We start from the raw sequence: 16745 nt of genomic DNA, 5'->3' as shown, positions 1-16745 counted from the left end.
TCGAAGAGCACCCAGTGGATTTAGCAACAAAGGTGATATTGACTAAAAAAGGTGAAAGCTGGGTCAGTGGACTTGTGGGAATGGAAGCCAGAGTCAGGTTCTCATCTGATAGAGTTTCCTGCATGAAACAAAGGACTCATCTAGCACTCTTGTTTGCTGAAGGCTTTATGCCAATTATAAAGTTTAAACCCGTTTCAAGCACTTTCATTTAGCTGGCAATGAAATAAGCAAAGGACTTGTACATGCCCTTCCCTTAATTACAGCTTGCAAAATCTATTCACTTTCATGTACAAACAGGCTCATCTGTGAAATGGGTTGGCTGCAGTATCAGGTTCAAGCTGGACTTAAGGTAAAAGCCATTGCTAACTCGAGCCAGTTCATAAAGTTTGCACGTATAAAATACGATCAGAAGGAGCCTCATACATGATTCCATTTCTGATAATTTGCAGGCACAGCACAGGGATTCATTAAAAGCCAAATTCTGAAATGTTCTGTTGTCTTCCATATATACATACATCTTGTGTTTTATTTTAATAGATGATTGGAATAGAATTAACTGTTTTAAAAATATTGGTGCCAGAGGTTAGAATTAACCCCACTGTAGATTTATTAGGTTTTTACTAGCGGAGTTTTCTTCCGGAGACTGATTTATCAGCACCTCAATCAGGGCAATAATGACCCTCACCACCTGTATTATTTCAGTGATTTTTTTCGTCTTTCTCAGTTTACTTGTCTAATTTTTTAAATCAGGAGGGCGAGTAGAAATAATGTTCCGTGGTACTACTTAAGTTGTAGTTTATGTTTGTAGATTTCAACAATATTGTAAATGCATGTATACATATGTGTGTGTGTCAGAGGGTTGTTTTTAGGAAGGATTTTCCCCCCTGGAAAGAGAGAGAAAAAGAGAGAGGGAACAGAGAGGAAGACAGATAAGAAAAGAAACTCTTTCTCTTCCCTTCCTGCTGCTGAGAGTAGCTTAGTGAGAATGAGATGCCTGGAGCAGCTAAACCCATTAATTGAGTCTAGAGACACAGAGCAGTATGAAGGAAAGAGCCTCGGTTTCTGATGACACTATGTGGCTGTTCAATCAACCAGGGACTGCTCCCTTGATTTCTTGTTGGGTGAAATAGTGACCGTAATAATTAAACTCACTTTTAAATAGGGTGGTTGTTTCCTGTCAATCAAAGGAAACTACTTTATACCCAACACACAGGTACACACACACACACACACACACACAGTGCATTACGCAGTGAAAGACTATCTATTTGGTCTTCAAAGAATAAGAATTTCATTTAGGGAGTTCTTATCATGGCTCAGCGGTTAATGAACCTGACTAGTACTCATGAGGATATGGGTTCCATCTCTGGCCTTGATCAGTGGGTTAAGGATCCGGCATTGCCTTGAGCTGTGGTGTAGGTTGCAGACCTGGGATCCCCAGTTGTTATGCCTGTTGTGTAGCTCTGATTTGACCCCTAGCCTGGGAACTTCCATATGCTGTAGGTGTGGCCCTAAAAAAACAAAAAAAAAAACCAGTTTCATTTATAACAATGAACAAAGAAGGTTTTAGATTTAGACACCATTTAGATTTACCATTTAGTCAAAATTGATCTCAAAAAGTTTGGACAAAGCTACTCCATTTAAACACAAAAGCAGCAAAATCTACTTTGATTTTTTAAAGAAAAATAAGGTTGGAGTTCCCTGGTGACTTGGTGGATTAAGGATCCAGGGTTGTCCCTGCTGTGGCTCAGGTCAATACTGTGGTGAGGGTTCCATCCCTGGCCTGGAAACTTCCACATGCCTCGGGTGCAGCCAAAAAGGTGGCCGGGGGGGGGGGGGGGAGGGGGAGGGGGGGAGGGTGTGTGTGTGTGTGTGTGAAAACAGCCTGTATTAAAAAAGAATTAGCAGGAAACAATCAAGTTAGCATTCTTAAACATGATTTGAGGCCACAGTGCAATTGTTATGGCATTTTTAAAAGAATTGGTTGTAGCCAATAATAAATGACACATCAAATTTGAAAATTTTGTGTCTATTAAATTCTGTAAGAAAAAAATGAAAAAAAATTACTTCATCAACACAACTGTGCATGAATTTTAATCCACCATTACAAATTATAACACCCTGTGAGGGATACATTATATTAACTCTCGGAAGGAAGAGAATACAGAATTGATTTAAGAATAAATTTTTTCCTTTGTTTACAGATTTTAATTAATTTTTAAATAAGTTAATTTCCTTCTACACTGGAATTTGAATAAATTAAACTTTCCCTTCTAAAGTGGTATTTGGATGCTCTTTCTGGACTTACTTCTTATCTCCAGAAAATAATTCTTCTGTATAGTGGAAATGAGAAGAAACTTGAGGGGTGAGTGGGTGGCAAGCCCCCAGAATCATAATTATCCCGTAGAGAAGGAAAGTTAAGTAGAGCACAACAAACTCTTTAGGAGATTGGGAAAGTGGATTGCAAATATTCGAAGACAATACAATTGAAAATGAGAAATAGTGTTAAGAGAACAGAGGACTCTTAAAATCGGGATCATTTATGATTGTATTATTAGAACTTGCAGGAGGAAGAAAAGGTGAAGACAGCTGCAAGCCAGCTGTATGCCAAGCTTTCCGGAGGGCTCAGATTTTCAAAGGGCACAAGCTAAAGATGAAAGCAGGGACATGACCAAGGATGATGAGAAAAGGGCACCAGCCTGAAACAGATTCAGAAAGTTTGATGCCCAGAGGCCTCTCTGAAGCACATCCCTGAAAGCAAAAAGGTCTGTGGCGCAGAAAGGATGCTCAAAAAGAAGAGGACAGGCCCGCTGCTTGATCCAGAGAAAACTCAGAACAACTTCTCTTCCATTTTGTTTCCACCTTCACCATCTGCAGACTTGACTTTGGAAGAGAACAAAGAGCAAGCTGGTGGAGAGCACCAAGGCCTCAAGCGGAGGGGGGGACACTGAGAACCCCCCCCCCAGCTTGCCTCCCCAGGGTTGAGGCTCTGAGGCCCCAGTGGGAATACCTCCCAGAGGCCCCAAAGGCTGACAACGGACAGAAGGAACACCCTTGGACATCTTTAGAGGATCATGAAAAGTTCAGAGAGGGGCAAACATCCTTCTTTTCCAAGAGGGATGGGAAGGGGTAAGATTAACCATAGGCCAAAAGGTGTTATATTAAACTCCAGAAAAACTCAAGATTTTCATTCTATTTTTTTTTTCTTCTTTTTTCCTTTTCTGGCCACCCTGCAGCATACGGAATTCCTGGGCCAGGGATCAGATCCAAGCTGCAGCTGTGACCCATGCTACCGAGGCAGCAATGCCAGATCCTTTAACCCACTGTGCTGGGTTGGGGATCGAACCTGCATCCTGGTGCTACAGGGACACCGCCACAGAGGGAACTCCTTAAGATTTTCATTCTGTTTAACTGATTGTGATCACTGAGAAAATAATTCAGCAATCGCATGGAGCCAGACTGAATTTAATTAAGTCACTACATGCTGGTTTCTTTTTTAAAAATAGGGGCTTACTAATCTGGTAGATATGAATATTATATGTAAGCTAAATTCTAATTTCAGCAAACCATTTCACAAAGCTGCCCGACATTCTCCAAGTCACTTATAAATTTGATGTGATGATTCTTCCAAGTGCCTTTTGTTTTCTTTTGTGACTTCATTCTTGGCAAACGTTCCAGTCCTCAGGTACTGGAAAATCTTGCAAAGGAATCCTCATTGAATTGCTTTATCAAAAAGTAATTGTAAAAATGGACACGCTAACCAATGTAAATGTGATGGTTAAATACGTTATTACATATGAGCAACACATATAACTAACCACTTCCGAACAACTACCTTACAGCATATGCCATACTTTACATTTTTGCCCTATGCCTTGCGGAAAAGAGGATCAACTGCAGAATTATGCTACCTAGATTCAATTCTACTTCTTATTAGACCTGGGGTAAATTAAATAACCTCTCTGGACTTAATTTTCCCATCTATAAAATGGGGATAATCATAACCAAGTCAAAGGGCCAGTATGAAATGAAACAATGTAAAAAGCACAAATACATAAAGTGGTCCCTAAATGTGGATGGCGTGAGTGGTGGTCCTCATTTGGTAGTAATGTCACTTGCCTCTGAGCAAGCTCATCAATATTTTTGCCTTTTTAAAAAAATGTATTTAGGGCTGCACCCAAGGCATATGGAGATTCCCAGGCTAGGGGTTGAATCAGAACCACAGCAACACGGGATCTAAGCCGCGTCTGCGACCTACGCCACAGCTCTCGGCAATGCCGAGTCCTTAACCAAGTCCTTTCTCAAGACCAGGGATCGAACCCGCAACCTTATGGTTACTAGTCGGATTTGCTTCTGCTGAGCCCCAATGGGGACTCCGCTAATCAATATTTTTTAGGTGAAAATGATCTCTCTCTGTATGGGGTAAGATTTTGTTTGTAAGGCACAGACCACCTGACTGCAAGCATCTTGGTCAATGTGAATGTGTTTTCCCTGTGGAACAAGAAGCCGAGCAGCGCTGTTCTTGAACTGGTTCCATAGTTAGTGTCACGGCTCTGGGTCAGCATCTCCATGGTTCTCTCATGGCCACAGGATAAGCCACTGCAGCTGCTCCAAACAGGAAGGAAACAGGAACAGGCACTCATCAAAGGTCTCTCACCCATGAACTGGCAAGACGATTGTTCTCGACATCCCCTTCCCTCCCCCGCTGCCTTTCCCTCGGCTCATCTTGAGGGACACATGGCCCGTCCTGGTGGAGGGGAGGCTGGGAATCGAGGAGCTGCCCATTGGCAGCCACCAGGCTGGAAAAGGGGACTTTCCCACTTCCCCAACAAGCAAAAAAAAGTGAACCAGGGTTTGCCAACTTATTCTACCTTTGTTTCTCCTTTTCCTGATCAGGCAGATAAGTTTTTCCCCTCAAGGCTCATTTTTGATGGCTAAACCCAAATGTAACGTCCTTCCTCAATCCCTACACAAATGTTCATTGTCCGAAGTAAATTAATAAACACACCACCCGCGCCTTCCTAATGCAGCAAAACAGGTAATTATTAACCAAAGTAGAATTTACAAATAACCCTAAAAAAAAAATACTGGGAAGCACTGAGCCAGATGGTCTCTCATGAACGCTTCTGGCCCGATGACTCACTCTTTTGTCCCTTGTGTTTCACGCTTTCTTTCCCAGAAATCCCCCTGATCTCATCTCCCTGTTTGCTTCCTCTTCCATTAGGTGAATCAAATGTCTTTCAAAAAATCACCTTCCTCTTCAGAGCAATGCAATAGGAGAACGGTGGCAGAAATAGTGTGACATAAGGAACCAAGGGTGTGTGTGTGTGTGTGTGTGTGTGTGTGTGTGTGTGAGCGCGCAAAGGATGTGGACAGAGAAACTCCATCTGCCCTTTAACTTCATTCTGTTAACTTCCAAACAGAAAACAGAAAATCCATTGATTCCTTTCTGATAATTCCCAGGCTGGGTTCCCTCTCTACCCTTCCCTACACCTCCCAGCCCATGCGCTTTCCCTGCTCCCCATCTCCCCAAAATGAAAAATGGGGAGGTTAAAAGGCTCTCCACCTGCCGAAACAGTAAAGCAGAAATCTTGAGAGCTAGAAGGCCCCTTTCTACAGCAGAGCAGGCAAAGGCTAGGGCAGAAATCTCTTCTGCTCCTGCTTTTCAGAGGAGGCACTTCGTTCTTTCGCCTCATTGTGGGGACTCGCCTAACCAGATGCCCTGGGCCAAGCCTGTTCTAGAAAGATAACAGAGAATCCCTAAACACCAAGCATGCCTCACTCTGGCCCGTGTGGGCCGGTAAGAATGGAGTTGATTTGGAGAGGTCGGTGCTTGTGTACCACTGAAGAAATTGGATCCAAATCATTCTACACCAGTGAAAACCACCATAAAATAGAATTCTAGTAGGATAAATGGCGGGCCCCACGAGCATCAGATAGGGACGCTAAGGCTCAGCACCTTCATAAAAGAAAGTCCAGGAGTTCCCGTTGTGGCGCAGTGGTTAACGAATCCCACTAGGAACCATGAGGTTGCAGGTTCGATCCCTGGCCTCGCTCAGTGGTTAAGGATCCGGCATTGCCGTGGGCTGTGGTGTAGGTCGCAGACGCAGCTCGGATCCCGTGTTGCTGTGGCTCTGGCGTAGGCTGGTGGCTACAGCTTCGATTAGACCCCTAGCCCGGGAACCTCCATATGCCAAGGGAGTGGCCCTAGAAATAGCAAAAATAAATAAATAAATAAATAAAAGTCCACATTTTGAGGGGAGGGGGCCAGGACAGAGACAACAGCAGCGTGACTGAGCTCCGAGAAGATGGGACAACTCTGGGAAGGTTTGGGGCTGGCCTGACATATGACTTGGGATTTCTGCTGAGCAATGGAGTCCGTGATCTCCAAGGGCCCTTCACAAACGTGCAATGTCCAGCAGAGAACTGAGATGGGGGATCACCTGCAAAACTGGCCAGGGAAGAAGTTGTGATAAGGTGGCGAGGAAGAGGAAGAGCCTTCAGCTTCCAGGAGCATCGCCTCCAGCATTGCCAGCTGCAGTGGTTCAGGGCTCTGTTCCCAGGGTCCCATTTCCCAAATTCTGCCTCTGTCGATCAGGGGTAAAGTCCCAGCCAGCCCGCCGAGAACCAAGTACAGCAGGTAATCCACACAGCTGCACAGCACCTTCCCTCTGAGTGTCAGCTCCTGCTGTCAGGAAGCTCTTCCCATCTTGATTTAGATAATGCTGCACCTTCCCACAAGTGCCTGAGGCTGGGAGAAAACATTTGGGGGAGCTCCAGATAACAGTTTCAGGAAGATTCACCTTGTAGGTCTGTGGATTGCACAATAAAGAGGTGGTCTTCAGGCCTCCATTTGAGAAGTACTAGGAAAGCACTCCTTGCGGGGAAAATCCTATTAAATTTAGAGAACTTGGCCAGATGGGGATTGTAAAGGAAGGTGAAGCTCTGTGGAACGTCCTAAGTGTCTCTAAAAACATCGAATACAGGTACCAACAGAACTTCTTGCGTTGGTGAGCTGCTTTTAGCTATCAAATGCTTACACGTGTTATTTTATTAAATGCCTGCTGAATTATCAGAAAACCCTACCTGCAGGAGATAGCTAACAGCCTACTCTAACAGAAATTTCTGGCTCTGAGCCTCCGCTCCTTACGGGGCCCCGGGCCAGTTTGGAGCCTAACTTTGTTACTGTTACTTTTTTGGTAGTTATTCCACAGGCATTGCCAATCCCCAGTAATCCCCTTTGTCCCTGATGGAACAGGGTAGAGCCCACAAAAGAGAACCATCCCCTCAAAGGAGGCTTTTAAACAAGTGTGGCTTGTAAATCACCTGCCTCAGAGACATTTTTATCTAAAAACGCAGATACAGGCAGAGATCAGAATTCTACCTTGGCACAGGAAGTCCAAATTTCTGGGCATGAGGTCTGGAAATCCGTGTTTTTAACCAGCACCCTAGACAATCCTCAAATACTAACCATTAAAGTCAACTGTTGTAATGCTTTAAGAACTCAACTAAAAATAGTTAAATTCTGCCCAGTTCGCTGCTGGGCAATTGGGAAATACATAAATTGCATTTAAAGGCATATAAAAAGGACCTAGAGGAGTTCCCTTTGTGGCTCAGTGGTTAATGTACCCGACTAGAATCCATGAGGATGAGGGTTCGATTCCTGGCCTTGATCAGTGGCTTAAGGATCCAGTCTTGCTGTGAGCTGTGGTGTAGGTCGCAGACACGTCCCAGATCTAGAGTTGCTGTGGCTCTGGCATAGGCTGGTGGCTACAGCTCCAATTCAACTCCTAGCCTGGGAACTTTCATATGCTGCAAGTATGAAAAATAGCCAAAAAAAAAGAAAAGAAAAGACTCAGATGTAAGGACCATTCACCAAGCTACCAAACCACACACCTAACCCGCCACCCAGGAACCCAGACTAGGGCAAGGCAAGTGAGGCACTGGCACCAGGCACTAAATTTAAGGGGATCCAGAAAACTCAGTAATCGAGATAATTATATCCTAATGCAGTATTTCAAAAAAAATAATCAAACTCAATGCAAAAAAAAAAAAAAAATCCATGATGAACCCAAGTCTTAAAATCTTAAATACAGGATCAGGATTATTGTATATTCCCTTTGCCCCAGGCTCTAATGTTGGCTCAGCTGGGCACTGCCAGGATGGCCCTTTGCCTTCCAACTCAGCGTGCTGACTAGACGGTCCTCTCCCAGTCTTTTACTGTATCCAAAGGTGCAGCCTGGGACAGAGGAATGCCAACCATCTCATCATCATGTTTTGGTTCAGAAAGTTCGAGGTCAAAACTCGATACGGTGTTCTTTCCTTTGAAAATAAAAGTTAGATTGCGTCCTTAACCAAAGAGAAATGTATTCCAGTGACAGGATTAACTTGCCTAAGACATAGAGGCTCCTAGGAAGCCTCACTCACTCTGTTGTCAGCTCAATTTAAGGGACTCCCAGGAGCAATTGCAATGGCCAAATTGGCCCCTCTATGGGGTGTCACTCTGCCTCAGATGCTGCTTTCTGATAGACTCTTCTGGGTGTGTAAAATTTAAATCCTTTATAAACATCAATGATTGGCATAATTGGTGTAATTATAGGTATCTAAAAAGCAGAAAATGCCTATGTAACAGCTGCCAATAGTTGGTTTCAGGAAACATGCAGTTACTTGTGGAGAGCTAGGCTCGGGGTATAAACGCTTGGGTAATATTACTTCCAGATGGACCTACTTGAATCAGAGATGGCAGAGAGAGAGAGAGAGAAAAAAGAGCTCCCTCCCAAGGGTCTAAGCCAGGCAGGAATTCCGGGGCCAGTGATGAAGGAGGGCACCCCCACCCCCCGCCTCGACTGCATGATGAGAGTGTACAAGTGAGAGAACCCCAATGATTTCCAGCCTCTTACGTGACAAAAAGCTTAGTTTTAACACCCTTTGGTCAGGTCGGCTTTTTGGACATTTTGCAATTATTAAGGCCTCTGTTAATTAATCATAGGAAAAGGGGGGAAAGCAGTTGTCCATCCTAGTTTGCAAATGTATGTCTTCTTACAAAAGGGCATAAAAGAATGGACAGAGGGGGAGGGAGTGGGCTGGACAGGAAGGCTGGGATTATTAGATGCATTAAACATATTAAACTATTACGTTTAGAATGGGTAAGCAATGAGGTGCTGCTGTACAGCACAGGGAACTATGTCCAGTCTCTTGGGGTAGAATATGATGGAAGATACAACGAGAAAAAAGAATATATAGGTATGTATGACTGGGTCACTTTGCTGTACGGCAGAAATTGACACAACATTGTAAATCAGCTATAATTTAGTAAAAAAAAAAAAATTTTAAAGGAACGGACAATGCCTTGGATTTTTCTGTTCCTTACCTATTCGAGCCTAGGTTTCATTCATAAAATGCTTGTGGTTTGAAGTTCTTTAAGCCAATTTTGTTAGCAATTATGTACTTGAACCTACAACGCTGGCACACAGCACCGAACACCTTCCCACTCTTTTAGAGAAGATGTCGGTTTGGAAGTGGAAGGGGTATTAATTAGGAGAAGTTGAAACAATTTAGAGGAATTGACCTTCAGGCAGATTCCCAAGTCCTGCTAACAACCAGTCTGCTAAAATGGCAACCGATGACTAACCTATATGCAAAGAAAGCTCCCACATTTCCTGAATGTTCTCACTTCATTTTGTCAAACTCCTCATCCTTCCAGAAAATAACAGCTTTATTGAACTTAACATCATCTTTTCAAGAAAATAAGTATGTCCAGAAGTTAAGAAACCGAGGAACATTTAATGAAAAAGTTGCAACCACACTGATATTCTTCTAACACCTACCTAACAGTAGTCCCAAAGGAAAAACACCGGATTTTTCTTGTTTTGAGGGGACAGGGATTTTAATAACAATTTTGGTAATACTAGTTCACCTGGACGTATGGGTATGTGGGCGTTGGGGGAATGTCCTGGAATCAAAGTAGGGCAATGGGTCAGACGGCCTCTAAAATTTCTTTGTAACTTAAAAAGTTTAAAATTCTATGATGATATCCTGAAACAGTGGGGTTTTTAATTTTTAATCATTTTTTCATGTAAAACAGATGAAAGAGGCACTGTTTTGCTTGTGTGTTTATGTGGATTTCTTTAACGTATCTACCTAAAGGACAAAGAAAGGGAGGAGTGACTCTTGGGCTTTATGATGACTAAATAGGATGGATTCCCTCTCTTGCTTATATATATAATAATCTCATGCCCATATCCAAATATCTTTTTGACAATTTGCCACCTGGATGTTCCACCCACAGAATACAGTGTGATGAGACTGCATCATGGTGCAAGGAAAAAAAAAACCAAAATAGAGCCTCTAATGACACTGGGGTGTGGTCCACACCTTCTGGTCACTTTCAATTTTCAAAAAGCTAATCCAGTTTTTACATTTACCCTCACACTTGCCTTAAATCGTCTCTTCTCTCCTCTCCAGAGTCAACTTCAGCAGCTTGGAGTGGAAAAATACCTTCTCCTCATGCCACTTCAAAATGTAGCTCCTCCAGTGTGTGAGGGGGAGGGAGAAAGGAGAGAGAAGAGCATGAATATCCCTTTAAGGAAGAGGCCAGTGCCCTCTGGCTCTTTGTGTTGATTCTCCAGCAGACCCTTACTAGTCATGGAGGACCTTCAGAGCGGTGGGCATCCAAGGGCACACGTGCACGTTCTTCTGATGAACAGCCGTATTCTCCCTGGCCTGGAGGGGTCCAGCTTGGGATTCCCTCTTACTGCTCTCGTTCCTGCTCCCCCAGGTACTCCCACAGTCTTCTCAGGAGCCCCTTTCTGAGTACCTGGCCTGCACAAATTCATACCCTTTCTTTGTCAGATGGCAGACGGCAGATAGGTAGCAAACCCCTTCAACATTTCCCTCTTGCTCTGGCAGAACGCAGCTGCCTAAGCCCATGAGCAAATGCGATAGGGTGAGGATCCACTGTGTGCCCTTCAAGGATGTTTCGGGACTCTAACCCTCTTCCTTCCCTTTCTCCAGTCTTCTGATACTTGGACTTTCGGAGGCGGGGCTGGGGGCGCAGCGAGAAGGAGACTATTGATTATATCAGGATCACTTCCACTCTGGATGACTGGGGAAAGGGCTTTCTCTGGCCCCTAAGGTTGGGCAGCTCTCCAGAATGTGGTATACTTAATCCCTGTGTTTATATCTCTAAATCTTAGTGACCAAATTAAGGCTACAGGGAAAAAAAAGTCTACTAAAGAGGTAAATATCAAACAGCTGCAAGTGAGGATATCGTGGATGATAAAGAAAGGGTCCATGCTCTGTGGACCTTGGATTTGCCATCCTGGGTGTAGGGAGGCCAAAGAGCAAATGTGAAGAGGACGTATGAGGGATTTCAGACCCCAGGAGCAAGGGTGAAGCGTGGAGTGTAGTGAAGAATATACTCAGCTAATCAGTGGGCAGAGACCCAGTGATTGGTCCAAAAGTGAGCAGAGAAGCCAGAAGCATCCAATTTACTGCCTGGCAAGTGACGGATGAAGGAACTGGGCATGCCAAGTTTGGTCTGAAGAGGGACTCTGAAGGGTCAGATATGGAGAAAATAATCAAGAATTTTGTGCTGAGAGAAAGTCAAGACAAGTAGGAAAACCAAGAGAGTATCTGATCGGTATTAGTATTTTCTAGGTCTTGGTGCTAAATTGGGCAAGTGATCAACCTGCTCCCTAGCTTACATCTTGATTCGATTGCTCTCAGAGCTCTGGTGAAATTTCTCATTCCCTAATATCAAGCTTTTCTTTGCAATAAAACCCCATGATTTCAGTTGCTTGAGTGAGCTTGTTTCAGATCCTAAAAGAAGTAGAGCCAATAATATATGAATGGGAATCAGCCTGGTGATTTCCAACAGAAGGGGTTGATCCCTGTCCTCATGTTCATTTCAGTAGTGTGAAAATCCCTACACTTTGTCACCATGTGGGGCTCAAGGCTATTTCTGCAATTGTTTTGTGTTTTGAATCATATGTGTTATCATTGACTTGGGATAGAAAAATCATCTCAGAGGGATTTGCAGCTGTCCCTTTTTACAAGCTAAAATAATCTATTCACACTCTGGGTAGTGGGGGTGGGGCTGTAAAGTGACTATTTCAACATCTAATTTAATTTTTAATCTTAGCTCACTTAAACCTGTCGCTAATTTTCCTCCCCAACACCTACCCTCCTTTACACCTAACCAGCTCGAGTGGAAACAGTCACAAGCCAATGTCTGCAACACTAAGATTTAGCAATTCTATTTCTAGAGCTACCAAAGAACTCTCACGTGTTTGCATAGACACTAATAAGCACACACTGTTGCAATAAAAAAAATGGAAATCTTCTTAACCACCGTTCTTTAATTTACTTGACCACAAGATGTTTGTTCAGGGAACACCTATTGAAATCTTGAGAAGCACTGTTTTCAAGTCGTCTTTGAAACGCAAAGAACTTTCCACCTTAGGCAACACCTCCTCACCCCCAATCCCAGTTTTTTCCCCTCCAACTTTTGGATTCATCCAAAAACCAAATTAAAACTGTTAGCAAACTCCCAAACGTCCTTAGCACCTCTTGTAAAGACAGGCTTCTGGACCTACTTCTGCTGGAACAAAGTGCAATGGGTTTTGAGACTACAGCCCCACAACTTCCCAGGAACTTCAAATAAATTATTCAAAGTCTCAGGGGATTGGCAAACAAGAGCGATAAAAGGCCCACATGGGGAGTGTGGGAAAGGGGAGGGAACAAGCAGAGGCCAAGCCTGAAGGTCAGGAGTTCCAGAAGAGACTATTTTCACAGGTTTTAGGTGTTGGAGCCGGTGAAGTCAGGACAAGCCCTGGTAAGAGAGTGGTAATTAACCACACATAGGAGGGGAGCTAATTGATCGTTAAACTGGGCCTGGCTGCTCAGCTTTTATGAAAGCAGTTACACGCACCACACACTTTAACCAATCACCGATGCCACACTGCTGGGCCTTCCCCATGCAGAGAGCCTAGTAAGACAGTCCTGTTTTCATTTGCCTTCTGTCTTTCAGCTGCACGTTGTGAAAGGAAATAGCACATGCATTAGGTATCTAAGAACGAGTCAGAAGAATATATATTAGGGAAAATATCTAAAGTACCAAGCAGACTAAAAGATGATAAATATGATGTTCATTCATTCTCTTATGTCCCACCCTTAAAAAAAAAAAAATCCAAGTGGCATATCATATGCATGATGCAAAGACGCAAGGCAATTTTGTGAACTGGTGTCCACATGAGCTACAACTTAGTCCTTCCAGAACAAGTCCGCAGGGTAAGGAAGGCCCTGACATGAAGCTTCCTGCCCTGACTTGACTTAGGCCTGGCTGTTGGGCAGTACTCCATAAACCAATTGCCCTGAATTGACCCTGTCAGAAGAAAAGAAAATAGGTTAAATTATTATCACCTGGATACACACACACACACACACACACACACACACACAAAGGTGCACTGTTAACTAAGGCACAAACTGAAGTGCAGTGGCCTGGTCCAAGAGCCCCCTGGGAAATACCGTTTGGTGATGTGAGGCTTTTTTTTTCTTCTTCTTTTTAACACTGAGAAGGAAAACAACACATGCAGGAAACCATAAAACCCTTCAAGTTAACTGTAGCCAACGGTCAATCTCATTAGGATGTCATGGGTAGGTTGTAGCCCTCTCTATAAAGGCTGAATACGCTCCTCTGAATGACTTCCAATTATCTCACTTCTAGATAAAAAAGCAGTTCCACTCACCACGCATATACTGTTTCTATTCTCTTCTGCCTCTGTTACTGCTTCCAAAACTCAGTCCCTGAGTTCATCTTCTATTACAGCACACCTTTGTTGAACTGGAATATAGATACATGTGCACAGCTAGTCACAGACACTTACCCTTTCCACCAGGGAGGCTGAGGGCATCCCCAGGGGCTGGACGGGAGGTCAGAGGACAGCTAATCCGCCCCTCCCCGCCTTCACCGCCTGGGCCTGGGTTCAGTCTACCTCTAGGACCCAAGTAGAGGAGACATCTATGCATGGAGACTGGGTCTAGGGCTCAAGAGAAGGGGCTCCAGGGCCACCTCCCTCACTTCTGACCTCGTGACCTCTCTGAGCTACTCTCAATTCCATTTCTCCATAGAACAAAAGGCAATAATAAGCTCCTGTTTCATATTTATTTGGAGAAAATGCCAAACTGTGGTGGCAGGGATTCTCAAGTGAGCCTCGTACAAGGGGGCTTATTAGGGCCTCATTACCAGGGTCTGATAATCTTTAAAGTCTGCCCTGAACAAGACTCTAGGGGTTATTCTGCAGTGTGAGGGTTCATGTACCAGACTGGGAGACACTGATTCCAGGGATTTATTCTTAAGAACCTGGTATCTTCCATACTGCTTGCACTGTGCTAGGCCTGGACGCATGCTATCTCTTCAGAAGCACCATGAGGAAGGAGGTAGTGTTTAATGAGCCCATGTAGGAGGACAGGCATGATGCCAGGAATGGAACACGTGTTATTCCACAGATTCTCTCGATAGCTTGATATGTCGCATCGCATTCTATTTAACAGTTTAGAACACTGAGGCTTAAAAAGGCTAAGAAAGGTGACCAATGTCCTTCACAGCTGGTTGGTCTAAGAGGCAGCACCGTACCCCGGGCTTTCCAAAAACCCAAGATTCTGCCTTCCCACAGCTGCTGTAACAGAGCCTCATGTGCAGAGGCATTTTGGAAGCTCTTAAAGCAGCACCGAAACAATGTGACGTCAACAAATAACCATCAAACATTCATTATAGGCAAACAACATTACAGGCAGATTTGGGGAAGCTAAGTATTTCAGGACCAGTTCCTGTCCTCCAAGAATTCCAGTGCAATGGGAGAGACCGGTTTGGCTGCATTAGAGCTTGGGAGAACTGGAAAGGTGGGCTAAGATCCTTGTGTGCAGGGCCTTCAATGGCAGCAGGAGAATTCTGTGCTTTATCCTGGGCAAGGGAGACTCTGGTAGGTTTTTAGCAGTCTGAACACCACACAGATGCTTCCCCACCCACATACTTTGGCTTTCAAATGACAGCCAGAGCGGAGATGAGGAAGTATACTGGGAGATAACTTTCCAGGCAAATTGGAGGGGAAGGGTAAAGTTAGTAAATATGAGTTAGAGAGCTATTATACTATAGACCTCAAAAGAGGAGGAAAAAAGGCATACAACAAAAACCATCAGAAAGGAGAAGCATACCAACCTTCCACCCTGAGAAATCCACATGGGTAAGGTGGATTTGGATTCCTATCAGAATTCTTAGTGCTTTCTTGACATATGGATCTGTCCAGATGCTCCTTTAAAATATTTTCCATTTACAATGAAAGATTCTGAACCCTAGCATGATCTAAGCCATGTGTGGATTGGATCATTCGTGGGTACCCCGAAAAAACACAGAAAATACTTGGTAAATGGGGAGGCCTTTTGCTTTCTCACTTTCTTCAGAATCCCTTTATGCCTCCAGCACCCCTGCCCCTTCAAAGTGCAAGAGCAGGAAATCCAGGAGGTCTTTTTAGGCACTCAGCCTACATGTAAGTATATCAGCTTACATTTTTTTTCTTGGCACTTGTAGGTATTCAACAAGGAATTGACAAAAATTGCTTCAGCAAGTGCTACTGATTCACATTTCTGAGGGAGCCGAGGGCCAGAGGAGTATCTTTAAAGACAAATGGCTTGTTATTCTTAAAATTTATTCTTTTCTACTGATCCAAATTATCTGAAAGAAAAAGTCATAGGAAACTCTTTGGCTTCTCAGGTTTATTATGCCATGTACCACCGAACACCTAAGTACCAGTTCTGGGTAACAACTGAGTCAGAGAAAAGTACAAAAACGTTTCCAACATTTACTCTATCACCTCCTAGGAAGGACATATACTTCAGTTAAGCTTTCATTTTTAAAGCAATGTTATCAAAATTCTTAAATAGTTAAACCATCTGCCCTTACATGGAAAGTCAAGGAAGAATAAATTTAGTTCTAACAGGAGAAGACTACAAAAAAAAAAAAAAAAAAAACTTTAAAAATTACGTCAAAAAAATTAAAATAAAAATTGCATTATTTAGTCTTCATTCATGTCAAGGTTTTGCTACTCTGGATCTAAAAAAACTAAATAATCATATTATCACTAGGAACAAAAATTAAATTTAAGCACTTTACAGAAGAGCTCTTCCTCTTCCTCTTTTTAAAAAGATCTTTAAAGAGACAGAAGATGCCATGTTGGTTTTCTTTTTTAAAGTCTTTTTAAAAAAAGATATTACAATTGCAGAACACAAATGCAATTCAAACTAAATATATTAATGAATATATGAAAGAAAAATTTGGAGACTGGTAGCTAAAATGACCTTTAAAAAATGAAATTATATTGAAATATAACAGTTATATTATTTTGGAGGGAGGGGAATTACAGCTTTTCACTGAAAAAAAAAAAAAATTGCTTGTGTTGGAACTACAGGCTCCAAAACTCTTTGTCCAGCTGTACATTTCAGGATGGAGGAGACTGTCTTACCTACAAGCAATCCTGATGATTAAAGGGTTATTTCCACATATGTCCGCTTATTAACCCCTTCTTTCCAGTGCTGAAAAACTAGAAGACATAGAAAGCACAAACATTTGGAAGTGAAGGTGGGTTCTGTTAGTTAATGGCAATTGTTAACCCTAAAGTAAACAACAAATTGTGCTCTCTGGCAAGTTGCAGGGCCCAAATCAAATACTAATGGGCCTTAGGACATCC

This window comes from Sus scrofa, chromosome 7, assembly GCF_000003025.6.
Source record: "Sus scrofa isolate TJ Tabasco breed Duroc chromosome 7, Sscrofa11.1, whole genome shotgun sequence".
NCBI classification, from domain to species: Eukaryota; Metazoa; Chordata; class Mammalia; order Artiodactyla; family Suidae; genus Sus; species Sus scrofa.
Note: the sequence above shows the minus strand (reverse complement) of the source record.